This window comes from Ambystoma mexicanum (genome assembly GCF_040938575.1).
Source record: "Ambystoma mexicanum isolate Mex_15411 chromosome 12 unlocalized genomic scaffold, UKY_AmexF1_1 Mex_chr12_unloc.2, whole genome shotgun sequence".
NCBI lineage: Eukaryota > Metazoa > Chordata > Amphibia > Caudata > Ambystomatidae > Ambystoma > Ambystoma mexicanum.
Window position 1 is genome coordinate 13,146,352 of NW_027182323.1, and position 15,777 is coordinate 13,162,128.

A 15,777-nucleotide genomic window follows, 5' to 3' on the forward strand; every position below is an offset into this window, starting at 1 on the left:
GCAAGGACAATGCCACCACTTTCTTACAAGAAGAATGCATTGTAGCATCCATTACAGATCTCAAGGCGCCCGACTACCTGGAACTCAGCGAAAAACACTGGATGGAAGAAGACGGAAAGGATCCTACCATGGTGAGAATCAGAGAATGGATCAAAAACGGATGGCCAGACGAAAGGGCAGTGCCAGAAGGTATGAGACCTTATTGGAAAGTGGCAGATGAGATCTCAGAAGCCGACGGCATAATTATGAAAACCGACCATATAATCCCGCCCGCAGGCATGAGAAAAATCATTCTGTGCAGGGCCCCTGCGGGCCATCTGGGGAACACCATGACACGTTGCAGAGTGAGAGAAGCCTACTGGTGGCCGTCCATGGACCTGGAGATCCGCACCATGATTGAGAGATGCCATGAGTGTCTCAACTGTGACAAGCGCCTGAAAATCGGACAGGCGCCCATGATTCCCACAGAAACCCCGGAAGCGGTGTGGTCAAAAGTGGGTCTAGACTTCATAGGACCATTGGAGACGATGGCGCCCGAGCATCGGTACGGCATAGTGCTAGTGGACTATTTATCGAAATGGTCGAGGCCGAGTTTGTTCCTAACATCACGACCGCAACCGTAATAGAGGTCCTGACGGCCATTCTTCAGAGCGAAGGGCTCCCCAACGAGTTAGTAACAGACAACGGAGTACAACTTATATCCAGAGACATGGAACTGTTTCTGAGGAAGCACAACATACACCAGAAGAAAGCAGCACTCTACCATCCCCAAGCAAATGGGCTCGTCGAGAGGGACAATAGGTTAATTAAGGGAGCCATCCAATTAGCAACCGCTTCAGGATTGGATCCCCTCAAAACAACAAAAGAGGCCATCGCAGCTCACAGACTGACCCCCAACGGGATCACCCAAATTTCTCCTTTTCGCATGCTGAGAGGGTGGAGAGCAGCATCCACGCTAGTACCGCCATGGTTGGCCAAAGTAAGAGAAGACGAAGAAGTAAACATGTCGGAAGTGGTGTGGAGAATAGAGAACAACAAGGCACGCATGAAAAGGTGGAGCGACAGAAGAAGAAGGACCAAACAAGAGTCAGAAGTAAAAGAAGGAGATTGGATCAAAATACGGTTACCGACCAAGGATCAGATCACGGGCTCACGGTTCAGCGGACCTGTGAAGGTGATTCACCGAGGAGCCAACCATGTCCGCACCGAAGATGGGCACACATGGAACATGGAAAGAGTAGCCACGTTTGAAAAGAGGCAAGAGAGAGAAAAGACTTATGAAAGGTCTGAAGCTGAAGGAGTAATGGACAATGAGAGGGGGGAAGAACGAGAGCCGGAGACAGACAGAAGAGAAGTTGAAGGAAATGAGATTCAAGTGGATGCCCCAACTCTCGAGCGAGAAAATGACCAGCAGGACGTGTGCAGTGAGAGAGGCGATCGTCCGCGAAGGGAACACAGAAGACCGGTGAGATACAATGACTATGTATTGCAATGAACTGCCTTTGCATTATCAGGGGGAGGTGTGTAGAGATATCGCAAGACCTGCTGGTCTCGTGAGATCTCATGCGCGGCCGGAAGTGCGGGCCCCGCGCGCTCAGCGAGGCATTCGAGCGGGAGAAAGCCACGGAGCAGGACGCGCTCCGGGGCGCTCCTCCCAAGAAGAGGCCTCCAAGCCGCAAGAGAGACTCTCAGCATGTACACGAGTTGTGTCGCAGCTCCAGGGCCTGTTGCCGATCATTGACTCATATCATATATGTTGCAGATTTACTTGAGTGGCACAGAAGAATAAAAGCACACAACTTGCAACCACACCGCCTCCTATCATTTATTGTGAGAATTATACAACAAATTGCTCTAATAACTTACAGGTAATCTTCATTACTCTTAGTCGTACCCTTCCTCGTCACAGCATTTACTTCATGAGGCCCCTGCCTCCGATACAGGACTTTCTTCTATTTCTTTTCTTTTGTCTAACTTCTCCCCTTGACCCTCAGCTTCCTGTTTAACGTATTCAAGCCGCAGCATGGGAACCCCCGTAGGGAGGGAGAGGCGGGTCGTCAGTACTGTGACGAGGAAGAGTAGGATTAGGAGTAATGAAGATTGCTGGTAAGTAATCAGAGCATTACCTCCACGTCCACTCTTCCTCGACCCAGTACTTACTTCATGAGGCATACCATAGCAGCAACAGGGAGAGGTCCCAATGAGACACAGAGACAGAAGTGCAGCAACAAAAAAAACACCTTTATTGACTCCAATAATCACATCCCAACAGACAAAACACCAACCCTGAAGGAACCATCCCTAGAGTGAGAGACGTTCAACTGATAGTGGTTGACAAAGGTGCTCTGATCCGCCCAGGTTTCAGCCAAACCCCTGTAGAGAAACGCCCAAATCTTCTGTAGAGATAACAGCATCTGGCCAGGAAGCAGCCTAACCCCCTGGTAGATCGACCCTGAACTTGGTCAGGTACAGGCAGGCCAGAAACCAAATAGGACATGGAGACAACAGTACGGATCCACCGGCTAATGAAAACCACAGAGGCCTTACGCCCCGCTCCACGGGGCCACAAGTAACCAAGAGACTAACAGACTGCCGGAAAGGGGCAGTCCGAGCCAAATATTCCAGAACTACCCGCCGCACCTTAATGGCATGCCAAGCCACCTCGTTCGGCGCCTGGGGTTTCTGAAAAACCGCAGGGAGAACCAGATCCTGAGAAGTGTGAAACTGAGACACAACTTTAGGCAGAAACTTGGGATCACACCGCAAAACCACAGAGTCCGGCAGAACTCTCAAAAAAGAGGGTTGACACAACAGAGCCCCAACCTCCCCCAGCCTATGGGCAGACGTGATGGCAATCAGGAAAGCAGTCTTCAGAGTAAGGTGCTTGATATCAATTTCCATCAGGAGCTCAAAGGGATGCCCCTGAAGGAACTTTAAGTCTGGAGGACGATCCCTGGGGGAAGGCCCTTATAGGTACAAGGACGGGAAGCAGAGACACCCCGAAGAAACTTCCCCACCAACACCTCCCCATCCAGGTGGCCATCAGAGTCCCCCAAGAGGATTTTAATGGAGGCCCATTGGGAGCAAAGTGTGGAGATCGCTATGCCCTTGTCAAAACCCTCCTGGAGGAACTGGAGAATAGCGGGTAGACGGTAAGTGATGCAAGTACTCTCCCACCCTCGACACAGTCTGGGCCAAACTTTGCCAGTGTAGGCCAGGTAGCTTGTAGGTTCAACCCCAGCAGTTGCACGTTGCTCTGGCTCTCACAGCTGCGGGACAGGACGATCGTCTGTGGCAGGACAGTAGGCTTTTCTCAGCTCACGATGAAGAAAAGAGGACAGTTCCAGTGCAGCACATCACAGGGCACAAGGGGGCAGGCAGGCAAGGCTAATACAATAACCGTCACCACATCCGGGCAATGCAGGTACTGCAAATGCTCACGGCATGACACACTCTTTTAAATCGCGACCCAGAGGAGCTAGGACAACATTTGGCGGGAGAGGGCCCAGGACCACAAGCTAGCGATTCCCCAAGTCTCGAGTTTCAACTCGGAACAGCAGTGCTCCTATGCGATACCCCAGGTTCAAGCTTGTCAGTTTGCTGGATGGCCCAGGAACACTTCTGATGAGGCTCTTTTTGAGGGTAATCAGGAGGTGCTGAGAGTAGTTGTTCGCCCTACTCCAAAGGGTCGAAGCGCACTTGCAGGCCTTCTGTGGTGGATACAAGAGCAGGGGTCTGACGGAACAACAGCAGGCTCAGGGTGCCAAACCTTCCAGCACTTCTCTGGTGGTTCCAAAGGTCTCCTTTGGCAATTCAGGATACTTGGTCCTTATGTAGTTTGGAGAGAACTTCAGTTGATAGACCTGGAATTGATACAGAGCCCCCTCTCTCATCCGAAATTCGTTTCATGCTCAAATCTAGGATAGCCAACAAAAGATATGCTCTCTTGCATGAACGTCAGGCATGAACCAATCGCGGTCCACATTGGTTCCAGTCATTCAGGCATACCAGACATACTGGCACCAGTAGTGTAGATTGGGACCAGAGAGTACCAATCCTCTTCCTGGGCATTAGCACACTTGACATGCAGGAGCCCGCGAAAGTTGTGGTTTTCACGGGTGGCTGCATGCCCAAAGCCCTTGTCTGATCGAGCTGGGGGAAGACAAAGGGACAAAATGGACAAAGGACAGAACAAAAGACTTTGTGCCACAGCCATTTCGGCAGTGGCCACAGTCTTGAGCCAAACGCAGTAAACGCAGTATGGTTAACTAAAAAGAATTACAAATACTATAAAAGTAAACTGCTGCCACCAGTTTGTCCTAGGCACACCTGTACAGTCACCAGAAAATCCTTAGAGTGTGTCTAGGGCCATAAAACAAAAGGACCCCTATGTGCGGTACTGTAAGGTACTTGGCACATAGATCAAAAGTTATCAAGAAATGACAACATAATCAAAGACTAAGGGAAATATAGTTTGTCAGTACTGACAGTATGAAGGACGTGTCAGTATCCCCATAACAGATGAACAAAAGCCCAGAGGAGTGCAGCTGAAGGCTGCGCTCCACAGAAAAAAGTCCGGTTAGGTTAGCCAAACAAAAGCAAAAAGTTTGGAGCGGTCCATAAACAGAGGGAAAATTGCACCTAAGGAAAATCTTCCCTAGCCGTGCTTTATTTGGCAAGAGTTAACTTAGTACGATTCTGCTCTGCGCTGGCATCCTGGATATGCCGGTGAAGACATTCTTGGCCTCCTCATCCAGGCACCCGGGCAAATGGCACTAAGGTTGGCAGCTTGAACACGCCTTTCATGGGGGCAAAGCTCCCAGCTGAAACCACTGACCGACCACTTCCCTTGCTGAAATCTCGTAACTCCCTCCATTCCTATCCTTTCCCTCTTTCCCCTTTTCTTTATTTGACCCTCCTCATTTCAATGTACATACTTACCTGTTAGCTGGCAGCTTAGCCCCATGGCAGACGCTGTCTCTTGTTGCAGTTCCCAAACCCCCCCACAACCCTCCTCAATCATTGGATTGCCCTGTGGCCATTACTAAGGACTTGTACCCCTGGGTGCCGTGCTCTAACTCCTGGTTGCAGTGGACCCTTGTGGTCTCAACCTGCACTTTTTTTATGTATACACCTCATAACTCCGCCTCGGGGCTCTGAAAAAATGAACAAAGTAGTGCTCAGTACGACAGTAAAATAGAGAGAAAATTGATACAGAAACAATATAGTTATGAGAGAGAGGGAGGGTAGTTTTCGGTTGCACCCGTGCTCGATCACTGTCTGGGGACTGGATAGGACCGGGATGTATAAAACCTTGCCTGGGGGAACGAAACGCCCCTCTGATCTTCTGCCACTGCCTAGATCCTGCCTCTGATCCGCAGACCGCCTCCGACGTTCAGCCCTGCGACTCTCTACCAGATATACAGACAAAGCCCGGCACCGTGGTGGGTCCATCTCCGCTCCATCCTTTTTTGCACCCCTTGTCTCCCTATCCAGTCCTGTGTGATTGGTGCGGTACCCGGCTTAGCCGCATCAACACACACTTGCCCTCCGCAAGATAAATTAGAAAATTGGAACACTTATACTGCTTCATGGGGCATAGCTGCACCCCCCAACCCCCGATCTTGAAACATTTGACGCCCCCGCCCTTACCCCCTTCCCGAACCACCATCACCTTAGCCGGACAAAAACAATAGACACGAGTGGTGTGTGTTGAAAGAAAACACCTGCTGCGTGCTTTATTTGGCAAGAGTTAATTTAAGGGTGCTCCGTGTACAGTGCATCACAGTGACAGGATTCTACTCTGCACTGGTGTTTTGTATATGCTGGTGAAGATATTCTTGGCCAACATAATTATAGGGAAGGTTACACAGAAGAATGGCACGTGCCAGTGATTATGACTTCTGCAAAACCTTAAATCCATCACTTTTTGTTTTGGTGGGAAACTGGACATCATTAACAAAGACTGTGTGTCGCTCACAGGTAATTGGATGTCACTGCTTATGATGTCATGTTGTGTGATGGCATTCTGTAGAATATAATTTCCCAGGACATCATCTGGGTCAAAAGTTGCACCAAATGGTTCACCCACCTACCCTACCCTACCCTACCCCAACCCACCCGCGCAAATTCAAAAGTTGTCACCACTTCACCTATTCCTTCAACCGCAGCCCTTTAAAAAAAAAAACACCTATGCAACTGGAAATCTTTGCAAAAGCATTAAACTAAATAATGCCCAGTACTGTGAGTTGTGAATTATGGCCATATGTGCCCTGAGTCACATTGAAATATTATGACCCCTATAAGTCTCTTTTCCATTTCATGGCACAGACAGGACATGTTGAAATGAGCAACAAGTTTTAACATGGAAATTACATTTGGGGAGATATGGTAGAAAAATAAGAATTAGAGATTTATTTCCACTGCATCGTCTGCCATTCAATGATAACTTTAAGTGTGAAAAGATTCTGATTATCAAATGGAGCAGCATGAAAAACCTTTAAAAAATATCCCCTGCCGAAACCCGGGATCGAACCAGGGACCTTTAGATCTTCAGTCTAACGCTCTCCCAACTGAGCTATTTCGGCTGAATGATTGTGATCTTCGGTCGTCTTGCAAAGAAACAGACATCTGCAATCCTAGACCTCATTGCCTTCCTTTTTTGTTGTTGTAATATTGCCCCAGTTATAGCATCGGATTTTCCATTTCTTTGTTTATTCTGTAACCAGCAAGTACAATGGAACAAAACGGGTGGGATGTCAGGAAGGAGATCAATAGAGCTGCTCGCCAAATCATTTCGAAAGAAAAATCGCATTTTCGGCTCCAGGTGCAACTATCGCGTGCACGGAGCCTCTCTCCATCGTGCCGTTTCTTGTAGATGTGTGATGGGCCCTTGGCTGTGTTCTAAGTTGATCTTTAAGTACTTTCGAACCAAACCCGCACGGTACTCTTGGTGTCAAAAAATCACGCGGTATACAGCCTGATAATGAATTTAAGGCATTGAAGTGCAACTATAGGGAGCAGGATCAATATTGAAAATACACGTATAAACAATGATATCTTTCACGTTGTGTGCTGGTCATTCAGCATGCCATTTGCAAGCGCTTGTTCATGTATCCTTCGATAGCTCAGTTGGTAGAGCGGAGGACTGTAGTGAGGTAATCAGATATCCTTAGGTCGCTGGTTCAAATCCGGCTCGAAGGACATTTTGCTAATAAAACACTTCTGCCACGTAATATCAATGGAAACCGCACACTTATACTGCGCTGTATTTGGTCACATTGAACGACCGGTTCTCAACATTTTTATGACTTTTGGAAACCAGATTGTGATCGTTTGTGCTGGTTGAAAGGTGAGTTGTCTTCCTTTTTAGCAGGACAAGGTTGCCTGTGCTCGGATTCTGTGTCAAGACTGGAGGCCCGAATTATGCTTACTCTTCTCTTTTCTCGAGCAGCATTAAAGCAAAGAATATTAAAAAGAAACCATCACAAAAACGACATTTCCCATTAAAACAGCTGTTTGTAGTCCGTTTATGATAGGCCGAATGTTGTTTCCATGTGACTATTGTATCCAATCCTCTCTAACTGCGTCCATAAACCTGGCTTCCTTTCTCTTCCCTTCCTCTTTCTTTGCTGCTTGGGCAGCAGTTAAGTCAAACTTTATTTACAATTGTGTAGAGATATGCGAGACCTACTGGTCTCGCGAGATCTCGTGCGCGGCCGGAAGTGCGGGCCCCGCACGCTCAGCGAGGCATTCGAGCGGGAGAAAGCCACGGAGCAGGACGTGCTCCCGGGCGCTCCTCCCAAGAAGAGGCCTCCAAGCCGCAAGAGAGACTCTCAGCATGTACACGAGTTGCATCGCAGCTCCAGGGCCTTTTGCCCATCATTGACTCATATCATATATGTTGCAGATTTGCTTGAGTGGCACAGAAGAATAAAAGCACACAACTTGTAACCACACCGCCTCCTATCATTTATTGTGAGAATTACACAACATAATTGGCGACGAGGATCATCACTAAAACCCGCATGGAGCCATGCAAGGAGTGACACCACCACCGCCCTTCCTGCAAACTCCAGACAGGCTTGCCATTCCGTGGACACAATGACAACCCTTATTCACAACGTATGTAGAGGCCATGGGCGGTGCGGGCTACTCGGCGGCGAGACACAGAGCGGTGTTACTAAATGCCCTGGGCGTTGAAGGACAGAGGGTGTTTGAGAGTCTCACCCCAGAGCCGGTAGCTGGTGATAATGATGATGAATTCAAGGAGGCTGTGCGAAGGATTGTTAAAAGGTTCGCCAGCAAGGAGAATACCGTCCTGCACAGGATTCGGTTCTACAGCCGCAAACAGGAGGCGTCCGAACCCGTTGATGATTATGTCACCAAACTGCGCGAACTGGCGGTGCTCTGCAGTTTTGGTAACAACACTGAGACTCTCATCTGCGACATGCTGGTGGTCCACACCAACAGCAGAAAAGTACAAGATAAGTTAATTTTAGAGAAGGAATTGCAGCTGGAAAAAGCTATTGAAATAGCAAGAGCAGTTGAGGAGATGGTAGGCAGAAGGAAAGAATTTGCAAGCGGCCACGGCCCTACCGAAGTTCAATCAGTGGCAATCCGCCCAAAGAAGGAGAGGCCGGTCCTCGATGCGAGAGAAGGAAAATGGGGGAAGAAAGAACCGTTGAAATGCCACAGGTGCACCAGCACGAAGCATCTAGACTTCGATAGAGAGTGCCCAGCAAGAGACAAGGAGTGCTCAGTATGCAAAAAGATTGGTCACTTCTCAATCATGTCTCGGTGGCGCAACAAGAAGATCACGAGTGTTAACGCTGAACACAACACAGAGAGGGATTCGTCCTCGGAAGATGAAGGGAGACCGACAGTCATCATGGTGAACAGCTCACGGGCCAGAAGGGAAAAGCCCCACTGTGCAATCAAAATAAATGGACTGGAAACAAGGGTCATGGCTGATTCGGGTTCTGATCTCACCATAATACCCCTACGCACGTACAAAGAGATGATGGGTACAGAGACGGTCCAAGTACTCAGCACACGGCACAAGCCTACAGTTTTTGGTGGTGCGTCTGTAGACTTGTTGGGCTACATCAAAGGGAAAGTAGAGTTCAAAGGAAGAGAGACCACCACCAAAGTTTACTTTAGTCAAGAAGGCCCAGCGGTATTAGGGTGGGACGACCAGGCGAAACTGAAAATCAAGCTGGACCCCAGCACAGAGGATCAGGTACTGTCAGTCAGTTGGAGGAGCGCACCAGTAGTGAAAAGTGATTACCCCAAACTATTTTTGGAAGAATCTGGTCACATCAAGGGCTTCGTCCACAAAATATTACTCAAAACCAACGCAGTTCCGGTCAAGCACAGATTAAGGCCAGTACCGACAACGGCAAGAGACACACTCAGAAGCCAACTGGACAGAATGAAGAAAGATGGCGTCATCGAAGAAATTGAAGCTTCTGAGTGGCTGAGCCCAGTGGTACTCATAAAGAAACAGAACTCACAAGAGCTAAGAGTATGCATTGACCTCCGCAGCCTAAACCTGGAAGTTATTGCAGACAGCTACCCGCTGCCGAGCATAAATGAGTTAATCCTCATGATGAAGGAAGCCAAAGTATTCTCGAAACTGGACATGAGGAACGCCTACCATCAAATTCAACTGCACGAGGAGTCCAAGCCACTCACCGCTTTCATCACCCTGTTTGGCACGTACCAGTTCACCAAAATGCCATTTGGTTTATCATCTGCAGCCTCAGCGTTTCAACGCATGATGGATGCTCTACTGCGGAACGTCAGGAACGTGGCTTATTTCCAGGATGACATCCTTATCTACGCAAAGGACGAACAGATGCACGACGTCACATTGAGAACAGTCCTCACCAAACTGCAAGAAGTGGGTGTGAGATTAAGGTACAAAAAATGTGTGTTCAAAGCAAAAGAAGTTGTGTATTTGTGGTACAAAATATCAGAGAAAGGTATAAGTCCCGAGCAAAACTTACTGCAGGCCTTAATTAAAGCTCCAGAACCCACCAACAAAGACGAAGTGAGGTCATTCCTCGGGATGGCGGAGTACTATGCAAAATTCATCCCCAAATTCTCGGAAACCTCAGCACCGCTCCGAGAGCTCCTCAAAAAAGGGTCGGAGTACACGTGGCACGAAGATCAGAAGAAAGCGGTGGAAAGCATAAAACAACACATAGTTGAAGCGCCATGCTTGCAACCGTTCAACCCAGAGTGGAGTACAGTCATGACTACAGACGCCAGTGCATATGGACTAGGGGCGGTCCTCACTCAGAAGAAGGGCGACACGGAACATGTGGTAGCGTTTGCCTCGAAAGCCCTATCGTCAGCTGAACAAAACTACTCCACCATAGAGAAGGAGATGTTAGCGTGTACATGGGCTGTGGAACATTTCAGGACATATGTGTGGGGCACGAAGTTCAAGTTGGTTACCGATCATAAGCCCCTCATCCACATGCTCAGCTCAGGTGGCACCAAAGTGTCAACACCCCGATTAGCACGCATAGCAGCAAAACTGCAGGAATACACCTTCGAGGTGCAACACATCTCCGGATGGAAGAATTTGCAGGCAGACTGCATGTCAAGATTGCCAGAGGGCAAGGACAATGCCACCACTTTCTTACAAGAAGAATGCATTGTAGCATCCATTACAGATCTCAAGGCGCCCGACTACCTGGAACTCAGCGAAAAACACTGGATGGAAGAAGACGGAAAGGATCCTACCATGGTGAGAATCAGAGAATGGATCAAAAACGGATGGCCAGACGAAAGGGCAGTGCCAGAAGGTATGAGACCTTATTGGAAAGTGGCAGATGAGATCTCAGAAGCCGACGGCATAATTATGAAAACCGACCATATAATCCCGCCCGCAGGCATGAGAAAAATCATTCTGTGCAGGGCCCCTGCGGGCCATCTGGGGAACACCATGACACGTTGCAGAGTGAGAGAAGCCTACTGGTGGCCGTCCATGGACCTGGAGATCCGCACCATGATTGAGAGATGCCATGAGTGTCTCAACTGTGACAAGCGCCTGAAAATCGGACAGGCGCCCATGATTCCCACAGAAACCCCGGAAGCGGTGTGGTCAAAAGTGGGTCTAGACTTCATAGGACCATTGGAGACGATGGCGCCCGAGCATCGGTACGGCATAGTGCTAGTGGACTATTTATCGAAATGGTCGAGGCCGAGTTTGTTCCTAACATCACGACCGCAACCGTAATAGAGGTCCTGACGGCCATTCTTCAGAGCGAAGGGCTCCCCAACGAGTTAGTAACAGACAACGGAGTACAACTTATATCCAGAGACATGGAACTGTTTCTGAGGAAGCACAACATACACCAGAAGAAAGCAGCACTCTACCATCCCCAAGCAAATGGGCTCGTCGAGAGGGACAATAGGTTAATTAAGGGAGCCATCCAATTAGCAACCGCTTCAGGATTGGATCCCCTCAAAACAACAAAAGAGGCCATCGCAGCTCACAGACTGACCCCCAACGGGATCACCCAAATTTCTCCTTTTCGCATGCTGAGAGGGTGGAGAGCAGCATCCACGCTAGTACCGCCATGGTTGGCCAAAGTAAGAGAAGACGAAGAAGTAAACATGTCGGAAGTGGTGTGGAGAATAGAGAACAACAAGGCACGCATGAAAAGGTGGAGCGACAGAAGAAGAAGGACCAAACAAGAGTCAGAAGTAAAAGAAGGAGATTGGATCAAAATACGGTTACCGACCAAGGATCAGATCACGGGCTCACGGTTCAGCGGACCTGTGAAGGTGATTCACCGAGGAGCCAACCATGTCCGCACCGAAGATGGGCACACATGGAACATGGAAAGAGTAGCCACGTTTGAAAAGAGGCAAGAGAGAGAAAAGACTTATGAAAGGTCTGAAGCTGAAGGAGTAATGGACAATGAGAGGGGGGAAGAACGAGAGCCGGAGACAGACAGAAGAGAAGTTGAAGGAATTGAGATTCAAGTGGATGCCCCAACTCTCGAGCGAGAAAATGACCAGCAGGACGTGTGCAGTGAGAGAGGCGATCGTCCGCGAAGGGAACACAGAAGACCGGTGAGATACAATGACTATGTATTGCAATGAACTGCCTTTGCATTATCAGGGGGAGGTGTGTAGAGATATCGCAAGACCTGCTGGTCTCGCGAGATCTCATGCGCGGCCGGAAGTGCGGGCCCCGCGCGCTCAGCGAGGCCTTCGAGCGGGAGAAAGCCACGGAGCAGGACGCGCTCCGGGGCGCTCCTCCCAAGAAGAGGCCTCCAAGCCGCAAGAGAGACTCTCAGCATGTACACGAGTTGTGTCGCAGCTCCAGGGCCTGTTGCCCATCATTGACTCATATCATATATGTTGCAGATTTACTTGAGTGGCACAGAAGAATAAAAGCACACAACTTGCAACCACACCGCCTCCTATTATTTATTGTGAGAATTATACAACAAATTGCTCTAATAACTTACAGGTAATCTTCATTACTCTTAGTCGTACCCTTCCTCGTCACAGCATTTACTTCATGAGGCCCCTGCCTCCGATACAGGACTTTCTTCTATTTCTTTTCTTTTGTCTAACTTCTCCCCTTGACCCTCAGCTTCCTGTTTAACGTATTCAAGCCGCAGCATGGGAACCCCCGTAGGGAGGGAGAGGCGGGCCGTCAGTACTGTGACGAGGAAGAGTAGGATTAGGAGTAATGAAGATTGCTGGTAAGTAATCAGAGCATTACCTCCACGTCCACTCTTCCTCGACCCAGTACTTACTTCATGAGGCATACCATAGCAGCAACAGGGAGAGGTCCCAATGAGACACAGAGACAGAAGTGCAGCAACAAAAAAAACACCTTTATTGACTCCAATAATCACATCCCAACAGACAAAACACCAACCCTGAAGGAACCATCCCTAGAGTGAGAGACGTTCAACTGATAGTGGTTGACAAAGGTGCTCTGATCCGCCCAGGTTTCAGCCAAACCCCTGTAGAGAAACGCCCAAATCTTCTGTAGAGATAACAGCATCTGGCCAGGAAGCAGCCTAACCCCCTGGTAGATCGACCCTGAACGTGGTCAGGTACAGGCAGGCCAGAAACCAAATAGGACATGGAGACAACAGTACGGATCCACCGGCTAATGAAAACCACAGAGGCCTTACGCCCCGCTCCACGGGGCCACAAGTAACCAAGAGACTATCAGACTGCCGGAACGGAGCAGTCCGAGCCAAATATTCCAGAACTGCCCGCCGCACCTTAATGGCATGCCAAGCCACCTCGTTTGGCGCCTGGGGTTTCTGAAAAACCGCAGGGAGAACCAGATCCTGAGAAGTGTGAAACTGAGACACAACTTTAGGCAGAAACTTGGGATCACACCGCAAAACCACAGAGTCCGGCAGAACTCTCAAGAAAGAGGGTTGACACAACAGAGCCCCAACCTCCCCCAGCCTATGGGCAGACGTGATGGCAATCAGGAAAGCAGTCTTCAGAGTAAGGTGCTTGATATCAATTTCCGACAGGAGCTCAAAGGGATGCCCCTGAAGGAACTTTAAGTCTGGAGGACGATCCCTGGGGGAAGGCCCTTATAGGTACAAGGACGGGAAGCAGAGACACCCCGAAGAAACTTCCCCACCAACACCTCCCCATCCAGGTGGCCATCAGAGTCCCCCAAGAGGATTTTAATGGAGGCCCATTGGGAGCAAAGTGTGGAGATCGCTATGCCCTTGTCAAAACCCTCCTGGAGGAACTGGAGAATAGCGGGTAGACGGTAAGTGATGCAAGTACTCTCCCACCCTCGACACAGTCTGGGCCAAACTTTGCCAGTGTAGGCCAGGTAGCTTGTAGGTTCAACCCCTGCAGTTGCACGTTGCTCTGGCTCTCAGCAGCTGCGGGACAGGACGATCGTCTGTGGCAGGACAGTAGCCTTTTCTCAGCTCACGATGAAGACAAGAAGACAGTTCCAGTGCAGCACATCACAGGGCACAAGTGGGCAGGCAGGCAAGGCTAATACAATAACCGTCACCACATCCGGGCAATGCAGGTACTGCAAATGCTCACGGCATGACACACTCTTTTAAATCGCGACCCAGAGGAGCTAGGACAACATTTGGCGGGAGAGGGCCCAGGACCACAAGCTAGCGATTCCCCAAGTCTCGAGTTTCAACTCGGAACAGCAGTGCTCCTATGCGATACCCCAGGTTCAAGCTTGTCAGTTTGCTGGATGGCCCAGGAACACTTCTGATGAGGCTCTTTTTGAGGGTAATCAGGAGGTGCTGAGAGTAGTTGTTCCCCCTACTCCAAAGGGTCAAAGCGCACTTGCAGGCCTTCTGTGGTGGATACAAGAGCAGGGGTCTGACGGAACAACAGCAGGCTCAGGGTGCCAAACCTTCCAGCACTTCTCTGGTGGTTCCAAAGGTCTCATTTGGCAATTCAGGATACTTGGTCCTTATGTAGTTTGGAGAGAACTTCAGTTGATAGACCTGGAATGGATACAGAGCCCCCTCTCTCATCCGAAATTCGTTTCATGCTCAAATCTAGGATAGCCAACAAAAGATATGCTCTCTTGCATGAACGTCAGGCATGAACCAATCGCGGTCCACATTGGTTCCAGTCATTCAGGCATACCAGACATACTGGGACCAGTAGTGTAGATTGGGACCAGAGAGTCCCAATCCTCTTCCTGGGCATTAGCACACGTGACATGCAGGAGCCCGCGAAAGTTGTGGTTTTCACGGGTGGCTGCATGCCCAAAGCCCTTGTCTGATCGAGCTGGGGGAAGACAAAGGGACAAAATGGACAAAGGACAGAACAAAAGACTTTGTGCCACAGCCATTTCGGCAGTGGCCACAGTCTTGAGCCAAACGCAGTAAACGCAGTATGGTTAACTAAAAAGAATTACAAATACTATAAAAGTAAACTGCTGCCACCAGTTTGTCCTAGGCACACCTGTACAGTCACCAGAAAATCCTTAGAGTGTGTCTAGGGCCATAAAACAAAAGGACCCCTATGTGCGGTACTGTAAGGTACTTGGCACATAGATCAAAAGTTATCAAGAAATGACAACATAATCAAAGACTAAGGGAAATATAGTTTGTCAGTACTGACAGTATGAAGGACGTGTCAGTATCCCCATAACAGATGAACAAAAGCCCAGAGGAGTGCAGCTGAAGGCTGCGCTCCACAGAAAAAAGTCCGGTTAGGTTTTCCAAACAAAAGCAAAAAGTTTGGAGCGGTCCATAAACAGAGGGAAAATTGCACCTAAGGAAAATCTTCCCTAGCCGTGCTTTATTTGGCAAGAGTTAACTTAGTACGATTCTGCTCTGCACTGGCATCCTGGATATGCCGGTGAAGACATTCTTGGCCTCCTCATCCAGGCACCCGGGCAAATGGCACTAAGGTTGGCAGCTTGAACACTCCTTTCATGGGGGCAAAGCTCCCAGCTGAAACCACTGACCGACCACTTCCCTTGCTGAAATCTCGTAACTCCCTCCATTCCTATCCTTTCCCTCTTTCCCCTTTTCTTTATTTGACTCTCCTCATTTCAATGTACATACTTACCTGTTAGCTGCCAGCTTAGCCCCATGGCAGACGCTGTCTCTTGTTGCAGTTCCCAAACCCCCCCACAACCCTCCTCAATCATTGGATTGCCCTGTGGCCATTACTAAGGACTTGTACCCCTGGGTGCCGTGCTCTAACTCCTGGCTGCAGTGGACCCTTGTGGTCTCAACCTGCACTTTTTTTTATGTATACACCTCATAACTCCGC

At 49.2% G+C, this 15,777-nt stretch overlaps 2 non-coding genes across 2 annotated transcripts; one reads left to right on the forward strand and one right to left on the reverse strand.

Annotated features, from left to right (window-relative positions):
- Window positions 1-6,514: 6,514 nt before the first annotated feature.
- TRNAF-GAA (transfer RNA phenylalanine (anticodon GAA)) lies at window positions 6,515-6,587 on the reverse strand. The gene has a single exon. It is a non-coding gene; the product is annotated as a tRNA-Phe (tRNA).
- A 529-nt stretch (window positions 6,588-7,116) lies between these two features.
- On the forward strand, window positions 7,117-7,203 carry TRNAY-GUA (transfer RNA tyrosine (anticodon GUA)). Its single transcript is given in 2 exon segments — window positions 7,117-7,153; window positions 7,168-7,203. It is a non-coding gene; the product is annotated as a tRNA-Tyr (tRNA).
- Window positions 7,204-15,777: the final 8,574 nt, after the last annotated feature.